Source organism: Colobus angolensis, unplaced genomic scaffold (assembly GCF_000951035.1).
Source record: "Colobus angolensis palliatus isolate OR3802 unplaced genomic scaffold, Cang.pa_1.0 Scaffold14, whole genome shotgun sequence".
Taxonomy (NCBI): domain Eukaryota; kingdom Metazoa; phylum Chordata; class Mammalia; order Primates; family Cercopithecidae; genus Colobus; species Colobus angolensis.
In genome coordinates this window covers 9,656,633-9,665,268 of record NW_012114488.1, presented here as the reverse complement: position 1 = coordinate 9,665,268, position 8,636 = coordinate 9,656,633, and positions in this window count along the sequence as shown.

Genomic DNA, 8,636 nt, shown 5'->3' with positions numbered 1-8,636 from the left:
CAGCATGGAGACATGCAGGGCTGTGAACGGGAGCCTAGATCTGAAATTAGACAAGCCTGGTCCGGGAGACCTCTTGCAGGCTGGAAAGCTGCTCTCTCGTTTGCCTCCTCTGTATCTCAAAGGACCTGGGTGGTGAAGGGAGTTCTGGGCTGACCTGAGTCAGCTTGAACAGGCCATTCCTTCAGCAGATTCCTCGAGCTCTGCCCTGGCCCCTTTCTTGGCCCACCCCAGCTTGCCCTCCAAGGGGCATTAGCACTCTGACCCTCGTCTGCTCCTCCTGTTCAGGCCTTGCCACAACAGTGCGGCAGCGTCCCTCAGCAAAGGGGTCTCACCTGCTGTTCAGCAGCTCTCTTCCCACCACAAGGACTGGCAGCCAGATCCGAACTGGAACTCCACCATGTCCAAAATGAATGCGAACACCAGTAGAATCCAGATAGAAGAGTGTGACCAAGGCACAGTGGATGAGAACCGGAGCTTGGCTAGCAGGCAGGGGTTCAGCTGCTTCCTGACCTGTGCCCTGGCACCTCTCACCTGGCCGGGGCTTCTCAGGGAGTGACCACTGGGGAGACTTTGAGACCCTGACATGTGTGGGCACATTTCTAAGCCTTCCTTGCATAGACTCACTCCTCCCTAATGCTGTCCCATTTTCCAGACAGGGTCTCACCCACCCCCCACTGCTGCCCCCACTGCTTTGGTTCAGCCCCTCAGCTGTGAATGGAGTTAGTTCCTCATATTAGATTTCGATAAGGCTGTGGTGGGAGTCGGTGTAGAGCAGGGAAAGCCTGGACTTTCTATCAGAAGGTCTTGGTGGAGTAGTGCAGGCCATGGCACTTCCCAGCTCTGTGCATGGGGTGGGCCACCCCAACCCGGCTCCTCACACTTCACTGCGTGCAGCAGCCTCCTGGGCCCTGTGAACATGCAGACTTTGAACAGCGGGATTGCACAGGGCCCACATGTGCATTTCTAAACAGCTCCCAGGGGACGCCAATGCTGCGAGCCCGAGGCCCACACTGGAGGAACACTGGCTAGTGGGCAGCTTTGGGTGACCTTTAAAGTGGGTAGAAGCCCACCTGCCCAGCCTACCCCCATGGCTGCTGCAGGATCAAGAAACAGCACACTCCTAAGTGACTCATCACCATGGTGACTTTTGGATTCCCACTGCCAGTTCCTGTGGAGTCAGAGAGATCTTAGCTCAGAAGTGCTGACAGCAGGGGCTGACTGGCCACCGGCCACATGGGAAGAGGAGAAAGGCAGCAGGAGTCACCTGAGGCAAATGAGCTAGTCAAGCCGCTGCTCCGACTGACTTCCCTCCACGGCTCCTAACACAGGTGAAATTGGCTCAGAACAGCTCAGCATGTCCTACTGCGGGGCAGGAAGGATGCTGAGAAAATCCCAGGAAGCGGTCTCAGCTGGGATGTAATTTGAGGGTGAAAAAGGTGTGTTGCTTGCAGTCTCTTCCTTGCTCCTTGCAGGTTATATTTGAAATGAATATCAGAGTCATGCGGCCACTGCCAACTAATTCCCAACCAAGAAGGTAAACACCAGCATCGCCTGGGTCTTCTGGTCTACCTGATTCTGCAGCTCGGAACCATGCAGCTGGCAAAAATGACAGCAAGGGCAGGACTATGACCCAATTAAAGGAATGTGAGTTAAAACATGGGGAGCCAAACACCCAAATTCCAGCCTGATCCTAACTGGATGTAGGCATTAAACCCTTATGCTGTCATTCCCACCACTGAGTAGAAAGAGTGGCATGTGGCTTTGTATCGCTGTAAATACAATTCTACTTTACCGGCCTTCAGCCTCCCTCCTTTTGCTCACAGCCTTGACTGCTGCCAGCAGAGAGGGCCACGGCCTCCAGCATAGCCCAAGCGAGCTGGGTTTCCACGGAGGCGCGAACGGGCTCCATGTCTCCTGCACACTCACATGGCTTCTGCTGCTGGACACGCACATAAAAACGTGTGTGAAGCCTTGCGTGGAATCCACAGCAGAGGTTCAAGGAGATCCAGGGGTCTTGACCTCCTGAGATTATTTGGGGCAGCAGGGGTGGGGGGTTGTATAGAGATATTTACGTTTTTTCCATTCTGGAAACCACACAGAGACAGTGGGAGGGGGAGAGTCTCTGGTCAAGAAATGAAATAGAATGGAGAAGCAGAGAGAAGAGGAATGAGGAAGCTGAGTGGTACCAGGTCTACCTGAAGAGGGATGGGGAAGATGGGTGGTACCGGGTCTCTCTGAAGAGGGATGGGGCTGGGTGATACCAGGTCTCCCTGAAGAGGGATGTGGGGCGGGGGGGCGGGAGCTGGGTGGTACTAGGTCTCCCTGAAGAGGGATGGGGAAGCTGGGTGGTACCAGGTCTCCTTGAAGAGGGATGGGGCTGGGTGGTACCAGGTCTCCCTGAAGAGGGATGGGGAAGATGGGTGGTACCAGGTCTCCCTGAAGAGGGATGGGGTTGGGTGGTACTGGATCTCCCTGAAGAGGGATGGAGGGGCTGGGTGGTTCCGGGTCTATCTGAAGAGGGATAGGGGGGCTGGGTGATACTAGGTCTCCCTGAAGAGGGATGGGGGGCTGGGTGGTACCGTGTCTCCCTGAAGAGGGATGGGGGTCTGGGTGGTACTAGGTCTCCCTGAAGAGGGATCCAGAAGCTGGGTGGTACTAGGTCTCCCTGAAGAGGGATGCGGAAGCTGGGTGGTACCGAGTCTCCCTGAAGAGGGATGCGGAAGCTGGGTGGTACTAAGTCTCCCTGAAGAGGGATGTGGAAGCTGGACCGGGTCTCCCTGAAGAGGGATGAGGTTGGGTGGTACTGGGTCTCCCTGAAGAAGGATGGAGGGGCTGGGTGGTTCCGGGTCTATCTGAAGAGGGATGGGGGGCTGGGTTGTGCCAGGTCTGGAGGGGCTGGGTGGTGCCGGGTTTACCTGAAGAAGGATGGGGGGACTGGGTGGTGCCAGGCCTACCTGAAGAGGGATGGGGGAGCTGGGTGGTGCTGGGTCTCCCTGTGCTCTACACAGCCCCTGTGCTCATGGCACTGTGTGCATCCCTTTCGAGAGCCATGGGAGGCGTGTGTCCTCTCTGAAAGGCAGGAAGCAGCAGGGACCACATTCCTCCCGTTGGGTATTCCCAACCCCTGGCTCACTGCTCCTCCCCCAGAGCAGGAACTCTGCAAATAGTTGCTGAATAAACAAGTGAGCCAATGAATGAAATAAAGGTGAGACTCAATGGGAGATGCAAAAGTTGCCAGGAACAGCAGGAGGACTACACTCCTGGGAGATCTCCCACGCCATGAATTATACCACCACACACCCACACGAATGCTGCCCACACCGTGGAAGCATAGCACAATTCTGTGTATGGAGCACACACTCGTCCCGAACACAACTCCATGTGTGGGAGCACACTGCCTTCCAGAGGACAACTCCGTGTGTGGGAACACACCCCCCTCCGGAGCACAACTCCATGTGTGGAGCACTCACCCCTCCGGAGCTCCTATACTTTTCCCTTTAGGACATATAGGGAATTTCCATCCAGGAACCAGCTAGGACTCCCAGGGTCTCTTTGGGCCTTTCCCACTGCCTTCCCATCATCCCCAGCAGAACACCCGTGGCCCTGCAGCCCCACAGCCTGCAGTCACACTCTGTCCTCCCACTCAGCAGTGCGAGGGACAAATGCCAAATTTCTGCAGCGGGCCTTTGTTCCCGCCGGCACGGGGCTGTGTTTGCCTTTTCCTGCCTCACATGCTTTCAGGCCTGAGTCCTCTGGCTTCTTTCCCCACCCTCTCTCCTCTGACCACCAGTGCCCTGCCCCTAAGCGATTGCTGCAGGTTTGGCCAATGCTTCTTCCTTCTCCACTTCCTGCACCTTAGCATATTCCTTGAGGCCTTGAATCCCTTTCCTACACTGCCTACTCCTGTTCACAAGTTGCACTGCCACCCCACCATCTCCACCCACCACTGCTGCATGCCCCGGTCATTACCTGCTGATGTCATTGCTGCCACCGTCCACCCACCCTGAAGGCCCAACCCACTCTCCCCACCAACTCCTCAATGCCAGCTCACCTCCATTCCCGGCCCCGCTCTCCCCACCAATTCCTCCTGCCAGCTTAGCTCCCTGAGCAGCAGGCTTCAGCGGACACAGGGCTGACTTCCACATAGTGGTGAATTCATGAAATGGGGCCCCGTTCGTGCTTCTCTTGCTCTCTTACCACCTGGATTGGATGAAAATCTGCCTGAATGTCTTTATTACTGGCTAGTGAATCCTAATACACTGGCTTTCTGAGTATATCTTAATTTAATTCATCTTGCATTTTGCCAATCGTTCCTCATAGTCAACCTTCGAATCAAGGTGGATATCTTTCTTAAGATAAAACATGTAGAATAAAAGCCACTTTTATTCAGGAATTTTCTGAATGTTCCTCTACACTGAGGACCCCCACTCTGTCCCCTAACCCACACTCCAGGGCAAGACACCAGTTCCTTTCTCCCCACTGTCAATGGTTTTCTCAGCTGTCAGACACTAGGTAAGCAGCGTCCTCAACTGCTCATCAGCAATGGACTGAATATTATTAATTTTAAAATAGCCCTTGAATATTATTGATTCATGTGGTTTTTCTATGAAGTACAAAACTTAGCTGCATTGTGCTCGTCTGGGATTTCCTCTGTTTCATTTTGGCCCAGCATATCTCCCATGCAGAGCACAAGAGAAACCCTCGTAAGATAACGAAGGCAAGAGGATGGGGACTGGGCCGTGTTGGTGCCTGCCTTTTGTGTCTGTCCTTGGTTCAACAAGCAGTTTATGGAAGATGCGACAGTTGGGGAGAGCTGGCTGGGGCCGGAGGCCTAGGTTTGAGTGTCTGCCTGGCCATGGACCTGTGGAACCTCAGGCATGTAGCAGATTCTCCAGTGACTCACAAAGGAATCAGTGTCTCCTCACTGGGATCTTATTTGGGGTGAAACCAACATAAGATGGCACGCACACAGCAGAAGTGCAATATACTAAACACCCATCATGCCACAATTCTGCTTCCTCTGTCTCCTATTCAAGGGGCCTTCTATGGTAAGCCTTAGGGGAGAAAAGCAAACACTCTGCAGTATCACATCCACCATAAAAACTCTGAGCGGAGATTGCTCCGTGAGACGACACCGGGGAAGTAGGACGCTGAATACAAGATTCCGTCCTCATCCACGGGCACAGAACTTTATCAGGAACCGGGCAAATAGCTATAGCTTTGCACAGCATCGCGTGAGCTCTTTGAAGCACAAACGTTAGTGCAGGAATGTGATTTCTCTCTCCTGCGCTCAAGGACATTCTCTCATGCCTGGCGGTTGCAGAGGGAACATTGCCTGCTCACTTAGCCTTTCCCTTGAACTGTTTCCTCCCTCGTCTGGTTGACAAGCTCTGCTCTGTTCAGCTCAGCTCAGCTGCTTGCAGTGCAGCTTCTGGAGGCTCCCAGCAGACACCTTCCCTCCTGCCAGGGCAGACACGTTCCACAGAAGTGCCCCTGTTCTCCCTGCCACAGCCAGCATGGGAAGCAAGAGAGAAAAGAAAACAAATTGTTGTGAAAAGATGTTATCACAGCATCACAAAAATATGGGATAAATGGAACTAGAAATACCACTGTAGGTCAACAGAGGAGGAGACCCGTCAGTCCCCCAGCACGCCAGGAACAAAGCCTCTCAGGATGAATGCTGCAGCCTTGGAGGCCAGCCTTAGGCTGATAATACCCAGGGCAGCCTCCTGTCTTAACTCTGCGCTGAGAATCAGCCTCTTCCCCGTCCTCCGCAGGGACTCACACAGCAGATGACAGGGATGCAATGGTCTGTGCATTAGCTGTTAGAGCACAACACACATCCTCCTCTCTTTGGTCTTGTGCTTGCATTTAACTTCTTTGGTGAGAATTTTAATACATAAATGTGCACGTGAATGGAGTTTACAGATTGTAAAAATGAAAACATATAATGCTCTGAAGTGTGGTGATTTCCTTCCCTCTTTCTTCCCTTCCTCCCTTCTTCGTTCTAGGGTGTTAGGCCCCAGTGGTGAGGAACTGACAATGGAGGATGGCAGAGGCCCAGCAGGGCATGTCAGCGCTGAGGGGGAGGTGTCACCCCCATCCGCAGGGCAGATAGCAGCACAGCTTGGTAACATACATATAGATTGATAAAATAAGTAAAGACAATGGGAGCCGGGTTTATCAATATTAGAGAAAGTTACAAATATGGACAGAAAAAAAACTAGAATGATCTCTGCAGTATTAGGTTAGAATTAAAAGCATTGGTGTGAACCCATGGCTTGCAGTATATGTGGATCAATGCAGATATGAATGCAGACATCCATGTGTGTGGAGAGCAGTACTTCTCTCCTGGGAGGTATGGCTGGCTCCAGCTTTGGGAAGCATATGAGCTAGAAAGCGCTGTACTGCCCAAGAGTAAGGAAAGGCTCAAACAATGGGCTGGAGGTGAGAAGATGACCCAGAAACCAGGTTGAGGGTCTCTCACTGGCCAAATGAGACCTTTTGAAGTCATAATGAAAGTAATGAGTTTTAACTCACAGAACGAAACAGGAATCCTTAACTCCATATCGACTTAAATTCATAAATCAGCAATGGAATATTTACATGACTTCTGAGTCCTATTAATTACAAAGAAGAAATGCAAACCTAACAATGGAGAAGCTGATGGACCCAGCCCCAGTGAGTCTTGTGAGGATCACACGCCATCTAACAGGAGGCCACAAGGAGAAGCCCCACTGCTCACCCCAGAAGCGTGCCCCGAGGAAACGCCAGGCAAAGCTAAGCTGAGGAATGGTTTACAGAATAACCGCCTGCAATCTTCACAAAAGTCAAGAAATCCCAGGGAGCGTTCCAGACTGCAGGAGACCATGGGACCCAACAACCAAACACCTGTGGGTCCTGGGTGGATGCTTTTGCTTGAAAGGAAATTGTTGAGACAATTGGTGACAGTGAAATGAGGCCTATGGATGGGGTGACAGTAATGTGTCAGGGCCCATTTCTTGATCCAGGTGGTTATGTTTGTGAGGTGTAAGAGAACATCCTCTATAGAAAACGTGCCCTAAGTATCTAGGGGTGATGTGCGTCATATCAACAACTTGTTCTCAAATGTTTCAGGGGGAAAACAATTCTTTGCACCATTCTTGCAAATTTCCTGTAAACTTAAATCTTTTTAAAAGAAAAAGAAATACGGAATCAGGTGTCCAAACATCTAGGGAAAGGCTTCACTTGACTAAGGGATGGGGCTGGGAGCGAGGCCTACTTGTGACAACACCCTTTGGTTCCGAATTTTGACTGTTTCCACCGATTCTGTCCACGTTGGTAGTGAAATCTGTGTCTGTACATACTTGTTCTTTCTTGGGAATAGAAGCCATCCAGGAAGCCCTGCATGAAACCATATGTTATTTCTTCATCTTCCCCCCAAAAGGAGAACACCAGGAACAGCTCAGAGAGAGCCCAGGGAGGTCAGGTGTGTGGGCGCCTGCGTGTACCGAACAGACGATGTTGACTCACAGTGGATGGATTAGTCAGGGTTCTCCAGAGAAACAGAACCAATAGGATGTGTGTGTGGAGGGAGATCAATCTATTTTAAGGAATTGGCTCATGTGATTACTAAGGCTGGCAAGTCCAAAATCTGTAGTTAAGCCCAAAGGCTGTGTGCTGGAGAATTCTCTTGTTTGGGGGAGGTGAGTCTTGTTGTATTCAGGCCTCCGTTGACAGGATGAGCCCATCCACATTAGGGAGGGCTATCTGCTCCACTCAACTCCACTTACTTGAGTGCTCATCTCATCCAAGAGCATCCTCACAGAAACATCCAGAATAATGCCAACCAAATATCTGGGCACCCTGAACCCAGCCAAGTTGATGCATGAAATTAGCCACTATGTTGAACAGAAAATCTGAAAGGAAAGTAGAACAATTTTTCAATTTTTCTGGGCTATATTTTTATGTTATAATTTCATTATTTTAATGCAAACGTGTTAAACTGCCTGAACTTCACAGATATGGCCAAATGTAAATGCAATTATATGTTCCCAACATCCATGTCACCACTTCCTGCATTACCATGTATCAGAAATTGTCTACTGACTCACAGCAGCAGAAAAGATAACAGAAAAGAAGCAACTCGCCTGACCTCAGTGTAAAAATTAGCAATCAGTCTGTTGACATTAAAATAAGGAGAAGACATATCACATTCTTAAGAGATTGACCAACCCTTTCTTAGGAAGATTGCTAACTAGAGAAACTCACTGATAAAGGAACAGGTATCCCATCAGACAGGAAAAGACAAAAGTGATCATGAAAGAGCAAGGTGAACTTCATAACACACCCCAGTTCTGCCGTCCGTGTGTTGATAACCCATTGTTTCTACTCCTCTGCACATCTGATTTTGATCACCACACTGTACACCAGGGGCAGAGAGAAGTGACAGCATCACCAGCAACAGCATTCAGAGAAGAAGAGGGAAGAGCTCCTAATTTTATATTGAACAAGTCATAGTGCCTGAGTAAAAACAAGTTGCCATCCACCTCCTGGTGATCACCTTAGAAAGTCATCATCCATATTTTCCTTCCTTCCTTCCTTCCTTCCTTCCTTCCTTCCTTCCTTCCTTCCTTCCTTCCTTCCTTCCTTCCTTC